A 25,676-nucleotide genomic window follows, 5' to 3' on the forward strand; every position below is an offset into this window, starting at 1 on the left:
CCTACCACCCAATTTCAAATCCCACCCTCTGGAAAAGGATGGGGCATCCTGTATCAGGGGTTCCCTTACTGTCTCCTTTTTAAATCAGGCGAGTGTCTCAACACTGCTCCTCTCTTCTCTACCCTTTTTATCCCACCCTCTTCCTATCTCCCCATTATCTCCTTTCCAATATTTTTTTGGGGGCTTGGATGCCTAGGCTACCCCAGGGTTCACCCTGCCAGAGCTTTCTTCTCTCCTAATGTGTCCTGGCCAGCCTCCCCGTTGCGGTGACGGAAACTGGAGTTGTTAGTGGTTCTTCACAGCCTCCCTCCAGACTAAGTGACCAGGGGAACAACGCAACCCATACTAATACTTCACAAAACCTATGAACCTACTAACACACACCCTGCCCTTATGCAGAGTATTGTATTCTACACAGAGTAAAAACACGGAGTTGGGGGAAACCCCCGGTTCCACCAGACAAAAAAACACTGTTACTGTGATCCATATCTAAATGTAATTATTTACCTGTGCATCTGTGGGGCGCAGCATTTTCAAGGTTAAATACATATCACTATGTAATTATTTACCTGCGTTCACATAGGTCACTTGGGAAAAGGCCTTTTGCTTCGGGTTCCCATACTGCATGAGGAATATTGTTACATCCGAAAGAGCAGGACTAAAATATTTACAAACTATACAAATATTTACAAATGACTAAGCTATTTACAATATTCATTGAAATACAAAAAAAGTTACAATGGAACATCAAATGTTAGACAGCGAAGGACGTGGCACGAAGTTGGTGAACGTTATGGAGGCAGTTGTCAATAATTAATTGCATTTGTAGTGACGTAATTGCCTCGCCCTCTTCTCCCATTGGCTCGAACAAATATCACTAGGAGGAAAACTTTTTTAATGCATAGAGAAATAATTGTAATACTGAATAATGTTATTATATATTACTTTCTTTTTAAACAATTAACACAACATGTCCTCGGTAGTATAGTGGTTAATATCCCCACATGGAAGATCGGAGTTCGATTCCTCCCACGTCGGAAGTGAAATTTTTTTTTATTTAAATTTTATTTGGCTTAACTTTTAATTGGAAAATTAACAGAAATTTCAAAAAAAATTAATGTTTGTACATGTCGGGCATAGTCTCTTTCTTATATACTTAAACTAAGTCTTCTGAAATTTAATTCAATATTCTGTAATTATTTCATTTAACCGTATTCGTAAAAATTTTCGAAATTTAAAAAACAAACAAATGTTTTCAGTTTATTTATTAGAATTTACACGAACAGGTAAATTAAAAACGATCTCTACCTCATGATAACTCGCAATATTTTCAGTTTGGCATGGTATATAGAAAAACTGAGTGATGTAACATAAGTTAAATTTTCTATAATAATTTACAAAAATAAATAAATAATAAAATAAAAAGAAAAATATAAGTAATGCAATGTAATAAGTGAAACTTTTTATAATAATTTAACAAAAAAATTAATTCATTAATTAAAATAAAAATATATGTAATGCAATGTAATAAGTGAATTTTTTATAATAATTTAACAATAAAGATTAATTAATTAAAATAAAAATATAAGTAATGTTACATTTTCGGCGATGGAAAGAAATATGAATGATATGGAAATTAGTTTTGGTGGGAAGAGGATGCAGGGAAAGTCCTCTTTTTTGTATCAGTTGATTATTTTGATACGGATATTGTTAGTTTTTTTTTTTTTTCAAATCTCTTTGCTAATTAATATTTATAATTTAATATCTCTGAAATAAACTTTATTTTGTAAATGTGAACATGTATACTACACAGATTTCATTGATATAACAAATTACTTTTAGGACATTTAGAAATTAGCAACAATTCCCAAGAAAGAAGAAGAAAAAAAAAAAAAAAATACTCCCCGGCGGGGAATCGAACCCCGGTCTCCCGCGTGACAGGCGGGGATACTAACCACTACCGAGGACTTCTCCTCTTTTATTGCACTCAATGGATTTCAGGCTTATCAAGCCTGTACCATTAAATCTCTTCAAAGAACTGTTCCATCCATCTTTTTCTGGAAGCCCTGTTTTTGTAGTTCATTGCTAATTTTGGTAGTCTTTTCCTACTCGTTCTCTCTACACAATCTAGTCTTGTTAATCCCAGTAGTGGTCTGGGAAATTTCATTTGGGTTGCTTCCAGACGTTTTTTATCCCTCTTCCCAAGTGTCCATACTTCACTACTATATTTAAGTGCTGTCTTTGATGTTATGTTATGTATTCGTCATTTCGTTTGTATTGTCATTTGTTAGCCAAAATTTTATTTTATTATTCCATTCATTCTATTGTAAGTTTGTAATTTTTATTCCATGTCCTTTTTAACCGAGGATTTGATCATCTATCCTTTTTATTTATTACTAGCGGTTAAAATATAACTCCTACATTTTGATCACTTTCAATGTTTTCAATTTGAAATGCTATATAGAAAATCTGAATGATATAATGTAGCCAGTTAAATTTTCTATAATAATATACAAAAAAAAAAAAAAATTATTTTAAAAAATAAATATAAGTAATGTCACATTTCAGGCGATGCGAAAAAATAAAGAAGAAATACATTGCCCGACGAAGAATGGAACCTCGGTTTCTCACTTATCAGGCGGTAATTTGGTTATCCAGTCTTTTTTTGTTTTTACTAACGCTTAAATTATGACCTCTACCTTATAAATGTGATCACTGCAATCTTTTTAATTTGATATGCTACAGAAAAGCTGAATAATATAATGTACTGTAACAAGTTACTTTTTTAAATATAATTTACTAAAAATGAATGAATGTCCCATTGTATTTTATTTCTTTCTAAATGTGTACAGGAGAATTTAAGTATGCCACACAGATTTCATTGATATAATTACATTCTGTCTATCTTGTGAACTCCTCTGATCATTTGGTCGTTCCGGAGTATAAACAGAAAATTTATTTCTTTATTTCCTTTTACTACATTTAACAGTTTAAAACAAACCCCCCCGCCCTCAAGAAAGATAGAAAGAAGGAGGGGCAAAAAAAAAAAAAAAAAAAAAAAAAGAAACTCCCCGGCGGGGAATCGAACCCCGGTCTCCCACGTGACAGGCGGGGATACTAACCACTATACTACCGAGGACTTATTCGCCACTTCTTTTTATTTAATTGCTGTTGTTTTAATCTGTGCAGTCGTAGCCAATTCTTGGACACTTTATGGGCAAGCTACTTTCATGCTATCCAGTCTTCAATAGCTCCTTTCACTTCCATGCTATCCAGTCTTCAATAGCTCCTTTCAAGTCCTTCATACTCATTCCAGTGTCGCTCTTGATGGCGTCGAGCCAGCGTGTTCTTTGCCCACATCTTCTTCTTGTTCCACTGACCTTCCTAGGCGCCTCCGTAGCCAAGTGGGAAGGAGCAGCAGTGAGTAGCACACGCTTCTTGATTAGACCGGGGTTCGAGCCCGTCACCACCAAATACGGAGGATGCGGAAAGGTCAGGGAATGACCACCGCATATCCCGGAGCAATATGGCCTTAGTTGCTAATGCTCCTAAAAATCAAATAACAAACTAACAAATAACTGACCTTCCTAGCGTTATCGATTTTTCCAATCAATTGGATCGCATTACGTGACCGAAATACGGTAAGGCAATCGTAGCTTGGTGATCTTGGCTTCCAGTGATGTTTCTGGTTTGATGCGATCCAAAACCTCTCTCTTCGTAACTTTCGCTGTCCATGGTATGTGAAGCAGCTTTCTCCCACACCAGGGTTTAAAAACGTCAATTTTCCTTCTGTCTTTTTTTTTATTGTCTAGCTTTCACACCCGTAAGTTTTATGGGAAACACTATAGCATTAACCAATGTGATCTTCGTTGTAAGGTCTTTCTGTTTCCAGATCCTTTCCACACTCATCATTGCGCTGCGCCCAAGAGAAATTCTTTTAATTTCATGGCCAGATTCTCAGACCCGGTTGATCTTAGATCCAAGAAAGATGAAGTCCCGGACAGATTCGACCTCTTCATTGTTAATTTTAACTTCTCCAGTCCCAGCTGTTGTCATAATTTTTGATTTCTTGATGTTAAGCCGCAGATCTTCCTTATTTTCTGCAATCAGAGTTGTATCATCTGCATATCTAAACTATTGACGTTTCTGCCGCCAATTTTCACTCCAATTTTGACTCATCCAAGTATAATTTTCTCCAAACTGATTCAGTATACAAATTAAATAGAAATGAAGATGGGAAGATACAGCCCTGTCGCACACCTTTTCCGATCTCAAACCAGTCTGTATCTCCAAATGTTGTTCTGACAGTTGCTTCTTGGTTGGTGTACAATGATCTTATTAGCTCAACCAAGCGCGCTACTACCCCCAATTCTATCAAAGAATTCCACAATTTTTCGTATTCAATGCATTCAAATGCTTTGGTCTAGTCCAGTGGTTTTCAATCGGGGTGCCGCGGCACATTAGGATGCCGCAACAACATTCTAGGGGTACCGTGTAATTTGGGTTTAAGTTACTTAAAGTTATTATTATTTTTTTTTAATTTGTATATTTATTTCATTATAAAAAGGTGTACGGTAACCATCGTACCGTATCTTTTTAATATTGTGGTGATCTATAACTGATCTTTATTTAGTATCTCTATATAAAGAAAAAAAATATATTATAGGTATATATATATATATATATATTAAACTATTGTTTAGTTATTTATAAATTCTGTTCACGTATTCTATTTGCTCGCTATATATATATATATATATATTAAAAGGTCGAAAACCACTGTGTTAAGCATTTCTTTTGGCCTAGGGGTGCCGTGAAAAAATTACTGGGACACTAAGGGCGCCGTGAACCGAAAAAGTTTGGGAACCTCTGGTATAGTCAATGAAGCACATGTCTTTCTGAAATTCATGGGCTTTTTCTATGATATTTACAGGATGTTTGCGATGTGATCACGAGTGCCTCTTCCATTGCAGACACCAGCTTGAACATCAGGCAGCTCTGTTTCTATGATTCTATACATTCGTGCTTGAATGATTTTCAATAAAACTTTGCTTGCATGTAATATTGTACGGTAGTTCTAGCAATTTCCGGAGTCTTCCTTTTTCGGGATTGGAATAAACACTGATCTCTTCCAGGCCATATATTGCTTTTTCAGATCTCCAGGCACAAAGCTGTGATAACTGTAATTGGCAAAAGTGTTAACAATTCTGATGGTATTCTATCAATTCCAGGGGTTTTTCTCCTTGGTAGTCGTAGCAGCGCCCATACTACGTCTTCCTCTAAAATATCCGGTTCAAGTTCATTGGGATCTTTTTTATTTGTGCGAAGAGATCTCTCGTTTGTCCTTCTTTATTATTATCTTCCATTTTTTAAGCGTTCTTTCCAGTATTCTGTCTTGTCTCTTTTGGCTGCCTTTGGAATTCGGCATTAAGCCTTCTTGTCTCATCTCTATCTCTAGCAGCTTTAGCTTTTCTTCTTTTTTCAGCAATTTTGATGGTTTCTTCTGACAGCAGCCACTTACTCCATTTTGCCCTTTTTTTTTTTGTATGGGATGTATTGCTGTACTGTTTCAGTGACGATGTTTCTTATTTCCTGCCAAAGTACGTCTGGTTGCCTTTTCATGTAGTTAAACGAGTTGAATCTGTTTTTTTTTTTATCTCGACCACGTACAATGGTGAAATTTTATCTGTCATATTTCCGTGGTGCAGCATTCGTTTTGATGTTGAATTTGAGCCTGATTTTGGCTACTAAGAGATGGTGGTCCCATCCGCAGTCTGCACCAGGTAACGTTTTCATTGAAAAAACAGAGCTTTTCCATCTTTGACTGCACATGATGTAGCCAATTTGATTGGGGTGCAATCTATTTGGGGATGTCCATGATAACATGTTAAATTTTCTATAATAATTTACAAAAATAAATAAATAATTAATTAATTAAAATAAAAATAAAAGTAATATCACATTTTCACATTTTTAATTTTGATTGGGGGGGGGGGAGGAATGCTGAGAAAGTCCACTTTTTCGAATCAGTTGATTATTTTGATATCGTGCATTTTTTTTTTGAATATATCTCTTTGCTTTATAATTTAATATCTCTGAAATATAACTTTATTTTGTAAATGTGAAAAGGAGAATTTAAGTATGCTACACAGATTTCATCGATATAACAGATTACTTTTACCACATTTAGGAATTCGCAACAACCCCCAAGAAAGAAGACGACGAAGAAAAAAAGAAAAAAAAAAAAAAAAAAAAATACTCCCCGGCGGGGAATCGAACCCCGGTCTCCCGCGTGACAGGCGGGGATACTTACCACTATACTACCGAGGAAGACAATCAAAGTTGCCTCTATTTATTTACTTAACTCTACATATAAAGTTTTTCATGAAACTGAAATAATAATAATAATCTCTTTATAAAACCACATATACATAAAATCTTTATAAAATCATATAAAAAGCCCTGAAAAAAATAAGAATCTACCACGCTCAAAAAATACCACCAGTAGCATCATATTGTATAGCGCGTTTATTGGATTGCTTATAAATTTACGCTACTTTTCAATTCCTGCAGCTATTAAATATTAAGAAAGTTTCCGTTTCTGCAATAATGTAGGGCAATAATGATTTTAAATATATTTGTGTGTGTTACTAGGAGAGGGTGTCACACAAGGGCACAGTCACTGGTAGCTGCACCTTTCAATAAATCTGCAATTTAAAGTAGCTTCGTTTAAATGTTGAAATTTCCCAATGTTAACACGTGCCACAAAAGGTGCTCCCCCTCAGTTCAGGGCCTGCAATTACAGCACACGATTAGCCTTCATTCAACATACTGTAATATATTTCTGCTTCGTACGCAATCGTAACCTGCCCCTGTGATTGATGGTAGCGGGAATTTTATAAACATGATAACGAAAGGACAAGGCCTAAATGACACATTGGCCATAGGGGAAGTACTGTACTAACATTTATTCATATATGTTATGGACGGGAAAGCCATTCCGATTCCTGTACACGTAACAAATAAATAAACAAAAACATAAATATCGTGTGTGTGTATCCATTCTTCACGCGCAGTTAAAATGCAAGAATAATTACTGTTGTTGGGTAACGTATAATATTGTTCACAGGTTGCAAATTAATAGAAATTTAATGGATACAATTAATCAGGAATTAATCGGTAGAATTAATGAACTGGATACAGAATATTACGACACCGTATATTAACTGAATATTATTAATTATAGTGCATAATTCTTAATAACCTAAACACTTTTATTTGTTGGAAAGCTGATATAGTTCTTTTAATTCGTTTGTCAGTTGTTGCATGTTTTGTGATCTTGATTTTCAAGCATCTGACAAACTGTAATAAGGAAAGTCCGTGAGTAACTGAAAAATAAAAATATATTAAAAGTACTTAATGTTGTAGATCCGATGATTTCAACGCCTTCGTCAAGGGTAAAGAGCAAAATCAATGAAAAGACAGCAAGAAGTAAGGTCTCTGTTTCTGACATGAAATATACGTAGCACGTGGTTAAAGCAAAGAAGCCATGTTGAAATATGAATTAGCGTGCGTAACATTCACATTTGACACACACTACACAGAGCAAATCAGCATCAAATGATTCCAGTCTGAATAACGTTGAGGTTACAGCCTCCCATACGAACTATTTCCAGTTCGCATGCTTTTAATTCATATTTCAACGTGGCTTCTTTGCTTTAACCACGTGCTACGTATATTTCATATCAGAAACAGAGGCCTTACTTCTTGCTGTCTTTACTTTGATTTCGCAGTTGCCCCTTGAAGAAGATGTTGAAATCATTGGATCTACAGCATTAAGTAGTTCTTTTAATATATTTTTATTTTTCAGGTGCCCACGGATCTTTTCGTAGTATCGATTTCCGGTTTTGTTTGCTTGTTCCTTCTCTCTTCGTCACATTCTACTTGCCTATACAGTATTCCATTATGGTCGTTCAGTACTTTCTGATATTTTTAGCAGTATCCTGGGTCCATAACCAATTTTAATGTCTAAATATCATTCTTAATATTACTGTAACCATTTTCTACAACCTCTTATTATTAATACATATATATATTTATTCATTTATTTACCCCAGGGGTTCACATCTGGTGAGTATGGGCTTGGAACACCCAGGGTCCTGAGCTGGATATCATCATTCTTCTCTTTCTTGGTGATTTCCTTTATCTCTCTCTCTCTCTCTCTCTCTCTCAGGGTAAATTGGGAATTTTTTTGGCTGGCGCGGCATAAGCCTCAGGCTTCCTTGCACCATATAGCAAATAATAATAATAATTTTGTATAAACTGAACGTTGTCCATCCTAGTCCAAGAACATGTCCAATTTTAATTCTTTGTATTTCTAATTCTCTTGAAATTGCCTCTAATTCGTATAAGTTGTTTAATTTATGATTGAAAAATATATATTTCCCCCATGAATATTTTAAAATGATCAATTATATCATTAATTGAATGGTACAGTCAGGGGTGGATCCAGGTACAGCTAATAGGGCTTGAGCTCTTAACCCCCTCGAGTGCAGGGGCCCCAAATACCTATTTTTTTGTGTTTGGGTAGTATCATTAATTTGTAAAATGTTTTTTATTTATTATTTAGCCTTTCCAAGATTGTCCGTTGAAAACACGTATAGATACCACGTTTCCACTTTTGATACTTCCTTGAGTAATTCCCTCATGAATAGCATAGTTGGTATAATTATCTTTTTCCCCACATCGGGTGGAAAAGACCAGAGTTCAAATCTTCCCAATGAAGTAAGGAATTTTCATGGATTTTTTGTACAACATGGCTGTGTTAGTCGGTCTCAGGTCAGGGAAACATGGTTTTTTTTTCCTCCCGGAAACTTGAGTTTTTCCTCCAGCAAACAGCAAATTGACCGCAGAATACACGCAAATTACAGACATATTATTATACACGGCGCAATATGGTCTAAGTGGTTGATGCACCTAAAACCTTTCAACAACCTCCCATCCTTCAGCAGCTGCAAGTAGTGATGAATGGGTGAAACTGAGTTTCTGGGAAAGTCCTTCAACAATTTCAGCAGGATCTTCATGTATGGCTACCAGCAGATCATCAACGAACTTAAAATAGGTTGATTTGAACGAACATCAACAACTAAGCTGTCGTCACTGCCACTGAATTTCTAGACCACCTTTGGCATTATTCACATCTAGGACTTTTTCCGTATGTGCATCTTAAATGTTTTTCATGGATGAAATCGTGTTTATTGTCTTTCTTAATACATTGTATAGTGGAAAAATCCCGAATGCATGATACACCTCCTGATATCTCCATCTTTGTTATTAAAGTCTGAAAACAATTGAGCTTTGTTCGTTAAAACCTAAACGCAAACTGATGACAAACGTCCACACAAATTAGCATAGAAATAGAAATATTCTATTTGAGGCCTTCAAAAACACGTATAAATAAGATTCAAGTTTGACAATGCAATAAAATCACATTGCTTATGGGATGACCTGATATTTTGTAATATTTCTTGTAAGATTTTTGTAATATTTCTTAATTCTAACTTTAATTAGAATATTAGGGTTAATCTATAGATTGATTTTAGATTTTGCATTTCAAGTGTATGTTATTTCTCGAACCTTATTAAATTTATTTTCTGTAAATCATGTTTTTCACAACTTATGATTTTATAAGGATCTTTTCTTCAGTTTTCTGACTGTCAAGATTTATCAACACTACAATTAGTATAATGACAAAAAATTGCACCGTAAGTGGATTACGCCTATATTTGACCCATTATCTAACTCCATTTCCTGAGGGCAACCAACTTTTGCCATGCATTATATAAACTGATCTAATCTGGTGATTTGAAAACTAATCCTTTGTCTGCTCGAACAGTCTTCTTTAAGAAAGTAAACAAAGATAAAGGACGTGACTCCTACCGATTTCTTGAGGCAAATGAAATAAATATTCTTGCTCACCTCCACCTGAAAGTAGGAGTCATTCATTAGATCCGAACATGAACGTGTTCCAGGATGATATATCCTTGACCACACACACACACACACACATACTTAAGCGAATAAAAGTAGCCATAGCTGCGTTATGATGAAAGAAAGCATTTCAAAAGTTCCAAATGGAAAAGTGTGTTTGTTCGGCACTCTTCTGAGGCCAACATCTTAATTATTCGGATAAACGAAACAATAGAAATAATTGCCAGGTAGTTCTTCTCTTAATGATTAGGTCGAGGATGGTTTCGAAAATCTAAGATTTCGTGATGAGAAACAGTGACGTCTAAAGATTGAGTGCGTTGATAAAATCCAAGAACTTGTTCATTCCAGCTGGAGAAATGTTCCAGTAGAAGCAAGTAAGGAAGTATTTATTCTTCTTGTTCTAATTATTTATCAGATAATGAAAGTGATATACTAAATTGATGCACGTAGTAAACGCTGGGCACAAAGCTTTACACACACACACATACTGTGGTAAAAAATTTAATATGGGGATTAAATTCTTTCTCTATTGGAGAAAGAACGATGCCATACTTAATGTTGTATTTTTATAAAGTTAAAAGGGACACACTTCATCATCTTACGTATCTATAGTTCAGTGAACTTATCTTAGTGGATTGTCATGTAGAAAATCTAGACATGTATTCCTTGTTCAAGATTCATCTTAATTTAAATTTCAGTGGTGCTGTACGCCATTGATATGACAATCGCGGGAATTTGTTGACTTATAAAGACTTATAAGTAAATAAGGGTAATAACTGAAGTCAACTGACTTCAATACTTTGAATTGACTTTAATAATTAAAGCATCACAAAATATACATGAAAGAGAAATAAGAAAGGGAGACCATAAATAAAATTTATTCTCAAGCCAAACTGGACATAGCACTTATACTTAATATAAATTTAGAAGTAATTAATATAAAGCGAACTAAAATTGTACAAGGTCCTTCAAACAAAGTAACCAGACTAATTCCTTAAAAAAGAACACAAAATTCCTGCTGATCTCCCTTTTCGATATTAAACGAATCATCCATTGTGGATTTGTTTTTCTACATAAAACAGCCAGCAAGCATTCTACATAGAAGTTTTAGAGCGTGACAAGATGCGCATTCCACAGAGCTATTTTAGAAAGACGATTTTTATCAAAAATTATCTTTCCTAAAGAACTGTGTGGAAAGTATGGTGGATGGTCCAACATTATTTATGTTACTTCGTAAATTATTATAATTAAAAATATTAAATTAAATTATATGCAGTATATATGATGTCTGAGAATAGCCTTATATACGCTTGCTGACCAAAAAAAATTTAAACCTTTTGCAACTGGCGTTAACAGATAATTAAAATCGAACGGTATGCAAATATAAGTTGTCACATGGTACCATAATTTCTTTTTTGGTATCACATAAATACTTAGACAATTTTTATAAAAAATTGTCTTTCCAAAAGAACTGGCTCAAAACTATCAAGAAAATTTAAAACTTCCAAAGGACTATTTCAGGGATGCTGTTTGTCACGTACTTCGTTTAAGCTATACCTGGAAGTTATTCTAAGACCATGGTCACAGAAGTGCAATTCAATGGGTATATTCCCCCTGGTAAAAATAAGTACCTTTACAATCAACTGTTTGCAGACGACCAAGTTGTGGCATCACAGGATGATGAAGATTTTCAGAAAGGAGTTATTGATGGGGCAGAAGCCACAAATCAGAAAACAAAGGAAATCACTGGTGTGTCGAAAGCAACCATCTCAAATGTTACAATGATGCCGCCAATGCCAAGATCAGACTGTGGAACAGTGGAAAAAGTTGATGTGGTCTGACGAGTCTCGATTTACGCTTTTTTTGCACTAGTGGTAGGCTGAAAGTGTAGTTAACCACTTGAAGCCACGCGATCAGACTGCCTCGTGTGCGCCACTCAAGAGGCTGGAAGTGATATATGCAATGGGGTATAGGGTATGTTCTGTTGCTACGGGCTAGTTCCGCTCACACTGCTAGATATTCATTGGAGGTTGTGTTACCTCCAATGAATTTCTTTCTGGACCAACAATGTACCCTGCAATGCTTCATTTTTATCCAAATTGCGATGCATCTTTCAAAACGATAAAGCAACTATCCACAGTACATATCTAAAAAAATATACGTATCTTGTTTCGAGGTTTTCAACATCTACCCGCCTAAATCTTCAGATATGAATCTAATTGAAAATGTCTGGTCTACGTTGGAAAGGATATTTCGGCTTCGTAGTTCTTTACCGACCACAGTACACCAGCTGACAAATATTCTGATGGAATAATGGTCAAATCTGGAGCTAGACTCCCTCACACACCCAGTGGAATCATGCCACAACGTGTACTGTTTGTAATTAGGACAAAATGGTGGCCTACTAGATATTGAATAAAGATTTCCAACTGTGTGTGTGTGTTATTTAAAAATGTACGATTTGAGTGCCTTTGCTGGGAAAAAAATGTCTTGTGCTGATTAATGCTAATCTACATGAGCCACCCTACATTCTAACGATATTAAAAAATGAACAAGTTTTAGCTTAGGCTTAATCATTATACATAAAGTCGGCATAAGTCCTGGGAATATTTTTTTAAAGCATCGTAAGCGTTGGGTATCAGTTGTTTCTCAGGTTATTGACCTTTACAAGGATACCTAATGATGCTGACCGTGAAAGAACTGGTCGTCTGCATACTGAGGGCACAGGCTCTAAAAGCGATGACTAGCAGAATTCAGAGGAAACAGCAGTAGGCCAGAGAAATGAGTGTCTCAACTAGAAGTATCGGCTGTTTAAATTAACAGAAGAAATGCTGCACGCGGTCGGTGATGTAGCAAGAATTTTATTTGGGAAGGGGTTCAGTAGGATGAAGAAGTAATAATAGTGCACGTGTGTCATCCCTGGTTATCAAGGTAACTGTTTCATCTCTTAACAGACGAATACTCAGTGGGTCACGAATACATGTACTGTATATAGAAAGTAGTGATTGACCTGCATGTCAATGAAATGGTACACTCTGGCAAACAGCACACTTTTTTTTTTTTTATATTCCTTTTCGTATGAAATGGATACAGGGATTAGAACAGTACAGTTATTTAGGACAAGAATTTTGACACTTTCATTGAAATTAAAATTACCCAAGAATCACCATAACAAGGAACTTGTGCTGAAAATCTTCATGTTCAAACTAAAAAAGATTCTGAAATTCACCCGACGAAGTCCCCGGGCCGGTTTTCTTCAACGGTACACTTACTAGAACTTGTACACTAAGCCATATCGCCAATATATGATTAAGTTCTGTGTATTATTCCGGATTTCAACCCCTGGCACCACCATGCCGTGACGGGACTAATTGTATGTCTATCATTGCTGCAATTAAAGATTCTATTCTATTGCTGCAATTTTTACTTCGATTCCAACAATATAAGCTATGTCGTTAGCTGTGTTAACTTCAGCTGGTCAAATTATAGCTTTGCATTAAGGATTTTTTTGGAGAGTAGCTAGATGGTCGAATGCGATGGTACAGTAGGACACGCGTTTCATTTGCCAGTGGTTTAAGTCCACGGTGATGTTCTTGTATTCTCTCTATATTGTGAACTCCTCCGACCCTGTGCTGCTGTCCCTTTATAAACAGAAAATGTATCTATTTGTTTAATTGTACACACTCTTTGATGTACACAGTTGTATATGTACTCTGTCACGGGCAAGCAGACTAAGATTTTTGGTCAGGGAGCCGAAATGGAAAATTTTACGAAACGGAATGCTCGCTAATAACATATTCTATTTTTAACGATATTATCGATGATATGGCGAACCAAAAAAAAGTAAAAAAAATTTCCCCAATTACTCGTAATTTTCCCATTGCTAAAAAGTGACTATACAATTCCGCTTTGAACGTTACCAAACTCTCCGCCATGACCACCATGACAGTTACTATTCCCATTTATTGCAATGATCTATTTTCATTGATCCATTACAACTAATATTCTGCAGATGATTTTTTATTTTTTGATGAAATACGCAAAGTCCATTTGAATGCAATATTCAAAGTTTCCTACTGAAATCAGTGGTCTTTACTAGTTATAATTCATTAAAAATCCCTTTCACTTTCAAAATGTATTATAGTTTTATTCTGATTTTCGCCTTCGGGCAAAGAGGCGTTACAAAATACTTTTTCCGTTGAGGTAATTGCTTGATAAGTGCCCACGGAATTTCCCCCCATTTCCTTACAGGAAGGCAGTAATCCTTGACTTATTGCCCTTAGATATTATAATCTTTTGAACCTAACTAAATAAAGTTCGGAGCAACACTAAAAGCAAATGGCTTGATACAAAGGAAGGGAGGAGCACAAAAAAGCTACCAATTTATTAAAGGGATTTTCCAAAATATTAAAAGATGCGAAGGTGACACAGCTTTTCATTTCATAACAGTCAGAGGAAATTCGACTTTGTGCACAGCGGTTATCTTTACCTTGAAACTGTCTAGAAGCACTTTCCATTAGCTTGATATTTTAATGAAGCGCATTTTCAGTCCTTTGTATCACGCTTATGTAAGTATATCAAGTAAATGCACCAATCATCTGGGAATTAAAATGCACACAGCTTAATCTAAGTCTTCACTGTAACAATTATATCCGATTTGTTAAATTTTATTAAGGTGGACAGCAAGATGCTGAAACTAGTCAAGTGTAATATTTTATACCATTAAATTATTTTTAATAATAAATTATAATTAATCCGATTATTTAGTATATGTTTCTTCCCTTTTTTTTTTGTATTTTCAGTATTAATAAAATGATCTGATATTTGATTCGTTGTCTTATTTTCATGAAAATGACAGGTACAAAAACATTATTGCACAGGACACAAGTAGCTAGTATTTGTTATGCATGTTGGTGTTTATTTTGAGAAAGGTCGCATCATACTACTAAATCAGTTTTCATGAAATTAAATAATTTAGTATTAGCATTAAAGGATGCAAGGAAGTGGACTTTTTCTTCATAAGCCAAAAATAAGATAAAATAAACAAAGTACAAAATAATAAAACATAACAGCATATTCACACATTATTTCAATTTCTACAAGGCAACTATCCAATTCTGCTTGGAATTTGGCCAGACACACTGCCTCTACTACGTTGGGCTTGTTGCAGTGTTCGACAACCCGCTGTCCATAGGTGAGTTTCACAAGATCCAGTCCTTTAGGACATATTGCACCGTATATAATGTGTTTGTAAATTGTGTGTGTTCTGTGGTTGATTTGCTGTTTGCTGGACGAAAAACCCGAGTTTCCGGAAGAAAAACCATGCTACCCTCGCGTTAGACCGGCTAACTACACCACGTTTTGAAAAAGACCTATAAAAATTCCTCGCGTCATTGACGGAATTCGAACTCAGGTCTTTCCACCCGGTGTGTGTGTGTGGGGGGGGGAATGATGATTACACCAACCGTGTTACCACGAGGGCTCCATTATTCTGTTATTGTCTAGATTTTATATTTGTGCCCTCTGATTCTTATCTAAACTACGAGGGAGAACAGATTTTCCTCATTCATTTTACTAAGCACCATATGCATCTCAATCAGAGTCAAACTTTGCCGTCCACATCTCCTAAACCGTTTCTTCATATGTGCATCGATTTGCAATCATCACTAATTTGGTCGCCCTTCTTTGGACTCTTTACCGATGTTCTATCTTTTATTTAGGCGCAGTTTCCAAATTCGAATATAACACTTCAAATTTAGCATTCAAAACAAGCAAACATGTTTTATATTATACTAGGAAACTTTATTCACAGTCAGAGAATGCCAACAGCTTGTGAAGCAGGTTAAAAATCAACAGAATTCAAAATTCATACAATGTATGGACAATATGTGAATCTTTTCCTCTATAAATAAGTTGATTCTGTCACACGTAAATTTTAGTCGATTTTGTAGAAGGAAATTAGAGTTCGCAAAGCTTAGTTAGGTAACCGGCTTACTTCGTAAGGTTTGTTTGGTCTGTAGTAGGTGTTTAAAGTTCCGGGTACACGAGATTCATCCTATCTACCTGACTTTCCTCTTAATTGAGGTGTGTAGTCGAAGGATTTATATATGTATTTGAGAGAACTTGCGTTGTACGTTTTGTTGGTGTAAAATTGTTCTAGATTTGTTTAAGGGGTTCACTACGTCGACTGTGTTGGCTGAAAAATATTTTTAAACATTTTAAAGACTTGAACTTGTAGATGTTTCATCTTAAATTTCAAGTAGGATTTCCATTTGCTTTTACGGTTGCGAGTGCTTCAATGTTATGGTAATTTAACCTAATTCAACCTGAGCCAGTGCCAAATAAACCATGGTATTCCGTCCCTGCATTGGGCATTTTGGTTGGGGTTAATTATGTTTGAAAACTTCAAATCGTTTTCACTTATTTTATAATTTTTTTTTTATTTGTGCCTAGTCAAATAAAGTCATAAAGCGCCAGTATTTTGTGTTTGCAAAATGCGTGTATATAATTACTGGTTTTGCTATTTTGTGGGATGAAAAATCAGACTTTTCCGGTGAGGAAAAAAAAAAAAAAAAACAAACCTGTAAATTGTCCCAAGACCGACTAAATCGGTCTGGTTAGAAGGAATAAAAAAAACAAAAAAAAACAAAAAAAAAAAAAAACAAGAGGGCCTTCATTTCTAGAAACTTAGGCGCCTCCGTAGCCAGGTGGGAAGGAGCAGCAGTGCGTAGCACACGCTTCTTGATTAGACCGGGGTTTGAGCCCGTCACCACCAAATACGGAGGATGCGGAAAGGTCAGAGAATGACCACCGCATATCCCAGAGCAATATGGCCTTAGTTGCTAATGCTCCTAAAAACCAAATAACAAACAATAACAATCAATAACAATCTAGAAACAATACCCGGGGACAATCAGATGTTATGATAGTTTTAGTTCATCTAAGTAAAAAAAAAAAAAAAAAAAAAGATGTGAGAAAATGATTGCGAAAAATTCCAAGTCTATGACGAGTAGTAGGCTTGCGCCTCCTAGTAGTACCAAAACAGAAAGTCTAAAATAATATCCCTCTGAGAAATACACAACAGATATGTGTAGTAAATGGATGTAGGTTGAGGATTAAATATTTAGGCCTATATTTCACAATGAGTTATATTGTAGCGTTTTAAGGTCGTTAGGTGAATTAGGGCAGCATTTTCCAAACTGCGGGCCACACCTCCCTTGGGAGTGTGAACAGTTATTTAGAGAAGCGTGAACTATTAAAATAAAAATAGTTCATCATATTAGCATTTCATTTAAAACAAAAAAAATAGAAATACAGTACTTCTAACTTATCAGTAAATTATCATATACTTGGATTTCAGGAAAGCTTTTGACACGGTTGCGCATGGAAGACTACTGTACAAATTGGAGCAGAATGGTATTAAGGGCAAGTTTCTACTATGGATAAAGGGATGGTTGAGTGGAAGACAGAGATTGGTAATCAATGGACACTGCTCTTTGTGGACTAATGTTATTAGTTGAGTCCCCCAAGGTTCGGTGTTGGGCCCGTTGTTGTTTTCTGTATTTATCAATGATTTTGATGAAGGTATATCAGGCCTAATGTCCAAGTTTGAAGGCAATACGGCAAGGTTGTTAATGACAGTAATGACAGTACACTGCTGCACAGGATCTAAAAAAGGTGAGCAGATGGGCTGAGAGTTGGAGCCTGAAGTTTAATGTTGACAAATGCAAAGTACTGCATATGGGTAGCAGTAACCCCAGATTAACATACCAAGTGTGTAGTACTATACTCAGGGTAGTGGAGAATGAAAAACTTGGGGGTTATTGTGCAACCAGATATGAAGTTTTCTGAGCAGTGCAGGCAGGCTGCCAGAACAACCCATGGGGTTTTGTCAATGATATACAGAGAAAGGCTTAAGTTCTGCAAATTGCAGAGTCTGCAGATGAGGCAATTACGAGGCGACCTGATTGAGGTATATAAGGCCTTGAAGGTTTGAGCAACTCAGTGTTGATGGGATTCTTCCTCTTGCACAGATTATGCACCTGCGTGGGCATTGATTCAAATTGAGGAAGGACAGTTGCAGACTAGATGTGCGGAAATTTTCCTTTAGCCGGCGGGTGGTTGATTGTCGGAAAAAATTTCATCTGTTGTTGTGGAAGTTGATAGCTTAAATAAATTCAATCAAGAACTAGACAAAGTATGGATCGAATGGTGGGTGAACTTTTTTTTTTTGGCTGATACTGTATAAGCATCATATGCCTCTGCTAACAATAATTAAATTGTGTTGTTTATTGTGCATAACAAAATAAAATTTATATTTACATTTACAAATGCAAATGTTCATAAATATTTATAGTTTTAAACATTTTTAGTTATAATGTGACTGTTAGTGAAAAAAGTAGCAGAATTTTACCTGCCCTTAAAGTTTTAGTAAAATCTAAACTGCAATTGCAAGAAAGCACAGGGAGGACATGGTTAATATCCTAGCTCATTCGGCTTTAAAATAAATATATTACTATAAATTTATTATAATACAGTATTATAATAAATGTATCCCACAAGTTGAATAGTTCGTATATGTTTAACGCATATCAATGATTAGCTTTAATCATTAATAAAACTAGAACTATATTTTGAGTTAATAATTCTTAAATTCATTTCTTCTTTCACTGAACACAGAAAATATGAATGTTAAATCGACACTTCAAATAATACGTCGAATCACCCATTCATCATTTACATGCCTTCTTAATTTATTACACATGCTCACTCTACATACAGCAGTGCCTCTTTCGTTGTTAGCTTAAACAGTAGCTGATACTTTTTAGCTTTTCATTCTTTAAAGACAAGCCCATCTGTCAAGTTAGGTCATGCTGTGACGTTAGGTCAACAATTCATCTTGACTGCGCCACCTGTCGGGAAATTTCGAAATGTAATCTTCCAGTTGGTAATTTCCGTATCAAAACAAATAAATGGCATTGTTCACGTATACAGCATATTATTTAAATATATGATCTAAATTAGGGCCACAAATAACTGAACTGTGTTATTTTCGCATTTTTTTCCCTTTATCTTTTTTTTTTATTTATTTTCCATTACAGTATAACTTAAAATGATAAAATGGTGTTCATTCTTTATACTATACGTCAAAATTTAGCTGTTCATCCATACGATCCTTCTGGTATATCAGAAATGAGGATGGAATTAAATATATTTACGATAGTAATGTTTGAGACAAGAAAGAACTGGACTCGTTCGCAGGAGGAATTTCTACATGGAAAGAAATTGAATCATTCAATCTGTCTTGTCATATGTGATTTACCCCAGGAGCTCACATCTGGTGAGTATGGGCTTAGCACACCCAGAGTCCTGAGTTAGATATCATCATTCTTCTCTTTCTTGGTGATTCTCTCTCTCTGCTCCATATGGCTAATAATAATAATAATAATAATAATAATCACTAGATCCTAACATTAATTCGAATAGCTTTTTTATTTCTTTTTATTTATTTCGAATAATAAATAGAAAGATTTTTTGCATGTTTTTAATAATCAGTGACGTTATGAGATGATTTCTGCATTTACAGTCAGGATCTATAGTCCATTTCCAGATATTCGTTATCAGGGGCGGCTCGTTGGTAGGCACTACGGAACTGCAGCACCCCCAGTTTTTTAAATCTAAATATACAGTCAACGGAGTTATATGAAAATTTATGAAGAACAATGCAACGCAATGAATATTTTTATTAACAAGTCCCGCATATCCTCTATTTCCAATAATCAGTTCAATAATAAACGAATAAAAACACGAAATCGTTGTCAATTTTGAAGTTTAACCGTAGGTGGAACTGTGCGCTACGCAGTTCCACATCTCGCCCCAGTGGTTGAGTCAATGCTTAGTTGGCAACTTGCCAATACGCATTTGTTAGAGGTGACAAAACGAATCAAAGGAACTGTGGAGCGACAGTGCCGATTTGAACAGTGCACCAAACTTGAATAAAAAAGTTATTAATTTATTTTCAACAAATAAAAACCGAAGAATGGATTTTATTTTTATATAAAATTTCGAGGTTACACAAGTCTGTTAATGCTAAGTGTCCAGTTAATATTTTGTAGATTACGCAAGTCTGTTAATAGTAAGTGTCCAGTTAATATTTTGTAGTATTTTTAACTTGCTTATTATTCTTATTACCATCTCTGTCTACATGTCTTATAACCAAGGCAATTTAATGTAACTTTAAGAAGCAGTACTGTACCCCCATACATTAGAGTCACGAGCCGCTACTGTTCGTTATAAAGCTTTAACTCGCAACTTTTCGATCAGTCAAACAAAACAGAAATCTCTCGATTAATTTTCAGCTTTCAATAATTCAAGCAGAATACTTTTGATTATTCGTTCAACTATATATAAACTTCGTCTTCCGAGAATGAATTCTCGGAAGACGAAGGTCACCAAGAAATAATTGGAGTTTCTGTTATCAAAAGTGAATTAGCTGTGAAGAATGACTTTGCGCGTTCGACTTAAACAACCAAATTTAATCCCCCCCTTAAATCTGTGAGGGTAACCTTATATATTGAAGAAGTTCAAGTTAAAGCCCTTTCAATGCATATTTGTTATATCTTCATTATCCTTCTGTTAGGTCATTTATACTCATGTGACATTCTGATGAATTGCAGTGCTGATTAGAATGCTCAGCTTGACTGATCTAATTGAAACTGATAATAATTCCAACTCTACTATATTTAATCTTTTAATGTTATTAATTTTATAGTGTACGCACAAGTTCCTTTAAAGGTGTTAAGTAATTCAGACAGGGTTTAGCGTCTTGATGAACAGACCCAGAAAACCGACTGGAGCTAAAATAAAAGCACAGTAATTTCAAAAATTCTGGTTCGTTCTGCGTGTCACCTTCTTTGGTTTAAAACTTAAAGTAAAAAACTACAACAACAGCAAAATAAAAAAGCTCCTTCACAAAGGCCATAAGAATCACACTGATCTTACTGCAAACAGCACTCTAGACAAAAGAGAATAAAACCTTTGTGGAACTTTCTAAAGAATATTGCGGTTCACCTGTAATCAAAAACACTGTTTTCCGGATTGTCCTGATGGGATATTTGAAGTTAATTATTTTGCTATGTTCTTTCGGTCTATTCATTTACCATCTTAAACCAACTCTCTCTCCTTTATTTCCCTCCACTTAAAATTGCTTCCATAACTTTTAGTGAAATTTCGAAGCGAACTGTAGAGCCCTTGGTTACATTTTTCATAATGTATGGGTTTGTCCTAGTCCGTCATGCTGGCACACTGTTAATATGTAAATTTGTTCTGTTATGGTACATGTTGTGCTAGATGCATATTAAACACCACACACAGAGATAGATGTTCAGCAGTTTTTGAACTTCCACAGTCAGATCGAAGCCTTTCATATACTTCAACATAGCCTGCTTGTACCAGGTATGTTGGAGATTCAAAACACTCTTTAAGTCAGTAGGTTCCAACTTATTTCTTTATTTTATTGAGCGGAGGCTTCCAGCCTTATAATATCCACTAGTTTACCTTGAAAGACTGTCTACCAACAGAGACAACGAAAATGTAAACTAAATTTGATTTATATGAGAGTAGTGTCCATAAGGAAGCAATTTATCACAGAAGCAAGCGTGCTATTTGAATAAATTTGAACAATTCCTATACTTTATTTCGTTTCTTTTTACCTGGTGAGTTACGAGCCCTGTGGTGACATACACGAAACTCCAACTCTTTTAGGTACGTTATAAGAGCAACTGGCCAAATTAAGACCATTCGCAACCAACTTGAGAGGTGATGGGTATGCACCGTTGGCTCAGTATTTATATTTTCCATTAAATAGGGACTAATTTTACTGATTCAAATATGAAAAAAAAAAAAAAAAAAAAAAAAATGAAAATAATTTTACACAGAAAAGGAAACTACATTCAGATTTATTACACTGAGGGAAGATTTAAAAACCTCCGAATGGGTGGGAGTATAGTTGTTTTTTAATATGCAAAATTTAAATGTAAATTGGTTAATCTCACTGAGAGGATAGGATATAGTCTAGAGGTGAATGTGCTTCTGCTCTGGATTCAATATTGATTTTGCATTTGAATTCCATTGCAGGTGAAGGTTAAATTGCCATAGCTAATCTTCTAATAGTATGTCATTTACACTTGAAAAAGATAAACAGTCGCCAGATGTTGCTAAGTCATTTAATCATCTAACCTTCAACCTGCATTATGACATTTTAGTATTCTCTGATCTGGACATCCTTGACCAGCTATGTTCGTGTATGTATTATGCGTTGAATTAGGTCTAGCAAATAACTCATTAGGGTGTCGTCATCATTTCCGGCCTCAGAAAAGAGAAATTCTCACGTGATAAATGTATTTCACCTGCTCTAGCTGAAGGAACGCCCTGGTAATGAAAATCAAGTCTCGTCTACCCTGACCCAACAGATAAGGATAGTTTTCTTTTCCCACTGTCTATTGGCCTTCGAAATTCAGGCTTATTCTAATTTTAAAAAAAATAATAATAATTGGTGGGCATGTAATTTAAATAATTTAAGTTAAAAATTCCTTAAAAGTTTAAAAACAGTGCCTAGTGTGCCAATTCCGCCGTTCTAGGGTAGGCGGGATAGCCTAAATCTCAAATCCTCTCTCTCTCTCTCTCTCTCTCTCTCTCTCTCATTATTACTAACAAATATTACTTTAATGTTAGTAATAATACGCAGGGGAATCGAATGAGGTGGGAGAACAGACGGGTCAGTTTCTCCTCGGCTCTCGACGCCCCTGATAATACGTATGTGGTGATTATTATTAGTAACCATTGATTTCACGTGTCTTGTGCGCTGTTTAATATTTAGCATCAATGTATTCTACGCAGTGAATATAATAGCTGTTTTCCTACACCACATGGTAAAGGTGTAGACCGAGTCCAAGTTACCTGGTCTCGGAAGAGGATTGCTCGCTTTTTCTCACGGTAACTGGATTTTTAATCTGGCAAAACGAACAAATCGATCACAGAATTTCTGAAGAATATAATTTTAAGGAAGCAGCGAAACTACCATATACTAATCCTCGAGGATTATTTGTTATAGTCGTTACAGAGCAGATGGAGATAGGGGGATCTACGGGGAGGGATGAAGACTAAAGGGGATAAAGCCCCCAAAATATTTTGTTTTATATTATATAATTAAAGTGCCGCGTGTTGACGATTGTAAAAGCTGCTAATGATTGAGAGTGCTAAGTTTATCACATTGCAAACAACAAGATCATTTAATCTCTAAAAAAACACACACATTTCAAAAGCGGTACTCATTATACCAACTATATTCCTCGTAAAAACTTGGAGCCCGTTTCTGTTTCGTAACGATGTAGCTACGGTCTTTGCGACTGCAGATTACTGCTATTCGAAGAACCTCAGACATAGGTTCACCTGTTTCAAACAAATTTTATTATTTACCATTGATGTACTGTATACAGGTTTCTCCACTATTCAGAGTGAGGGTGGTGAGAAAAAGTCCAACGATGCAATGCTGTTGCAGTGAAAGATCCGCGATTTCCAAAAGATTGAGGCAACCCTTTGAAACCGCAATGAACGTTTATATTTCAAAACTGATGATTTTGTATCTATCGGGCAATATAAAATTCAGTTTTAACTTTATTTATTAATTAAATCATTATAGGATAGCAAATTACAGGCAACGTTCGTAAGAAAATTAAAACCTACAGTTTTCCCAAAATCATGTTAAAACCATAACTTTTTGTGAAATAGCAGTAGTAGTAGTAGTAGTGGTATGTGATGCAAGAAAGCAAGTGCACGAGCTTATGCAGCATCAGCCAAAAAAAAAAAAAATCACACCATTGCCGCCAAATGCCTGTCCAGTTCCTCCTTAAATTTATCCAACCTATCAACTTCCACAACGACAGATGGAAGTTTGTTCCAGCGATTAACCACCCGCTGGCTAAAGGCAAATTTCCGCACATCTATTCTACATCTGTCTTTTCTTAATTTGAATTTATGCCCCCTTACGTTCGTAATCTGAACAAGTGGAAGGATCCCATCAGAATTCAGCGTGCTCAACCCATTCAAGGCCTTATACACCTCAATCAGATCACCGCGCAGGTGCCTAGTCTCCAGCCACTGCAATTTGCAGAACTTAAGCCTCTCTTGGTAAGAGGATCCCTTCATTCCCCTCACCAATCTTGTTGCCCTTCTCTGTACACGCTCAAGTAAATCTACATCCTTCCTAAAATGAGGCCTTCAGACCTGTACACAGTACTCAAGGCGTGGCCTGACCATTGCCTTATACAGAGGGATAATCACCTCCTTTTCCCTGCTAGCAAAATTCCTATATATCATTGACAAAACCCCATGACCTGCCCTGCCACCTGTCTGCATTGCTCAGAAAACTCCATATCTGACTGCACAATTACTCCCAGGTCTTTTTCATTTTCTACCACCTTAAGTGTAGTACCACACAATTGGTACGTTTCTCTGGGGTTACTTCTACTCATATGCAGTACTTTGCATTTGTCAAGGTTAAACTTCAGTTGCCACTTCTTAGCCCATCTGCCCAAATTATCTAGATCCTGTTGCAGTAGCACACTGCCATCACTGTCATTAACAACCCTGCCAACCTTTGTATCATCTGCAAACTTTGACATTAAGCCTGATATACCTTCATCAATATCATTGATAAATATACAAAACAACAGTGGACCTAACACCGAACCCTGTGGGACTCCACTAATAACATTAGTCCACGAAGAGCAACACCCATTGATTACCGCCCTCTGTCTTCTCCCACTTAACCATCCTTTTATCCATTGTAGCAACTTACCCTTAATACCATTCTGCTCCAATTTGTACAATAGTCTTCCATGCGCAACAGTGTCAAAAGCTTTCCTGAAATCCAAATATATGATATCAAAATTATTTTTTGTATCCAGTTCCTTTGTAACCACATCATAATATTAATCCTATCAAATTTGTCAGCAGACAAGACTTTCCCTTAACAAACCCATGCTGTGTCTGAATTATTGCTGCAGTCTTGTCTAGATGATCCTGCAATGAATCTTTAACCAGTGACTCCATTATTTTACCCGGAACAGAAGTTAAACTAACTGGTCTGTAATTACTCGTGTCACCCTTCGATCCCCCTTTGTGAATTGGGGATACATTTGTACATCTCCAGTCCGTGGGAACCTCCCCTGAGTTCAAGGACGCTCTCATAATTATGGCTAAGGGTTTGCTTAGTTGCTTTGCCGCCTCCTTTAATATAACTGGATAGATGCCATCCACCCCAGGTGCTTTTCTTATGTTTAACTTCAACAGTTTCTCCTCCACTTTGCTTTCAGTTATTCCAAAATCATTAAGTATCCTGCTACAATTTGATAACCTTCTGCCATTTTCAAACCTTAATAATTCCTCACGTGTGAATGTAGCTGCAAAATACTCATTCAGTTTGTTTGTTATCTGAGCAGGATCATCAACAGTCGAACCATCGATGTCAAGTGGACCAATCAGATTCATCCCCTTCCTTTTAGAGTTTATATAAGTAAAGAAATCCTTGCTGTTTTTCTTAGCATCTTTTGCCAAGGATTTCTCGTAATCTGCCTTCGCCTGCCTAACCTCCTTTGTCACCTGATTACAGACTAGCTTATATCTGC

The 25,676-nt window shown here is 35.8% G+C and overlaps 2 non-coding genes across 2 annotated transcripts; both read right to left on the reverse strand.

The window, feature by feature from the left end:
- Positions 1-3,067: 3,067 nt before the first annotated feature.
- On the reverse strand, positions 3,068-3,139 carry TRNAD-GUC (transfer RNA aspartic acid (anticodon GUC)). The gene has a single exon. It is a non-coding gene; the product is annotated as a tRNA-Asp (tRNA).
- Positions 3,140-6,258: 3,119 nt separating this feature from the next.
- TRNAD-GUC (transfer RNA aspartic acid (anticodon GUC)) lies at positions 6,259-6,330 on the reverse strand. Its single transcript has one exon. It is a non-coding gene; the product is annotated as a tRNA-Asp (tRNA).
- Positions 6,331-25,676: the final 19,346 nt, after the last annotated feature.

This window comes from Mastigoproctus giganteus, chromosome 10 (assembly GCF_048544385.1).
Source record: "Mastigoproctus giganteus isolate SK-2022 chromosome 10, ASM4854438v1, whole genome shotgun sequence".
Lineage (NCBI taxonomy): Eukaryota > Metazoa > Arthropoda > Arachnida > Uropygi > Thelyphonidae > Mastigoproctus > Mastigoproctus giganteus.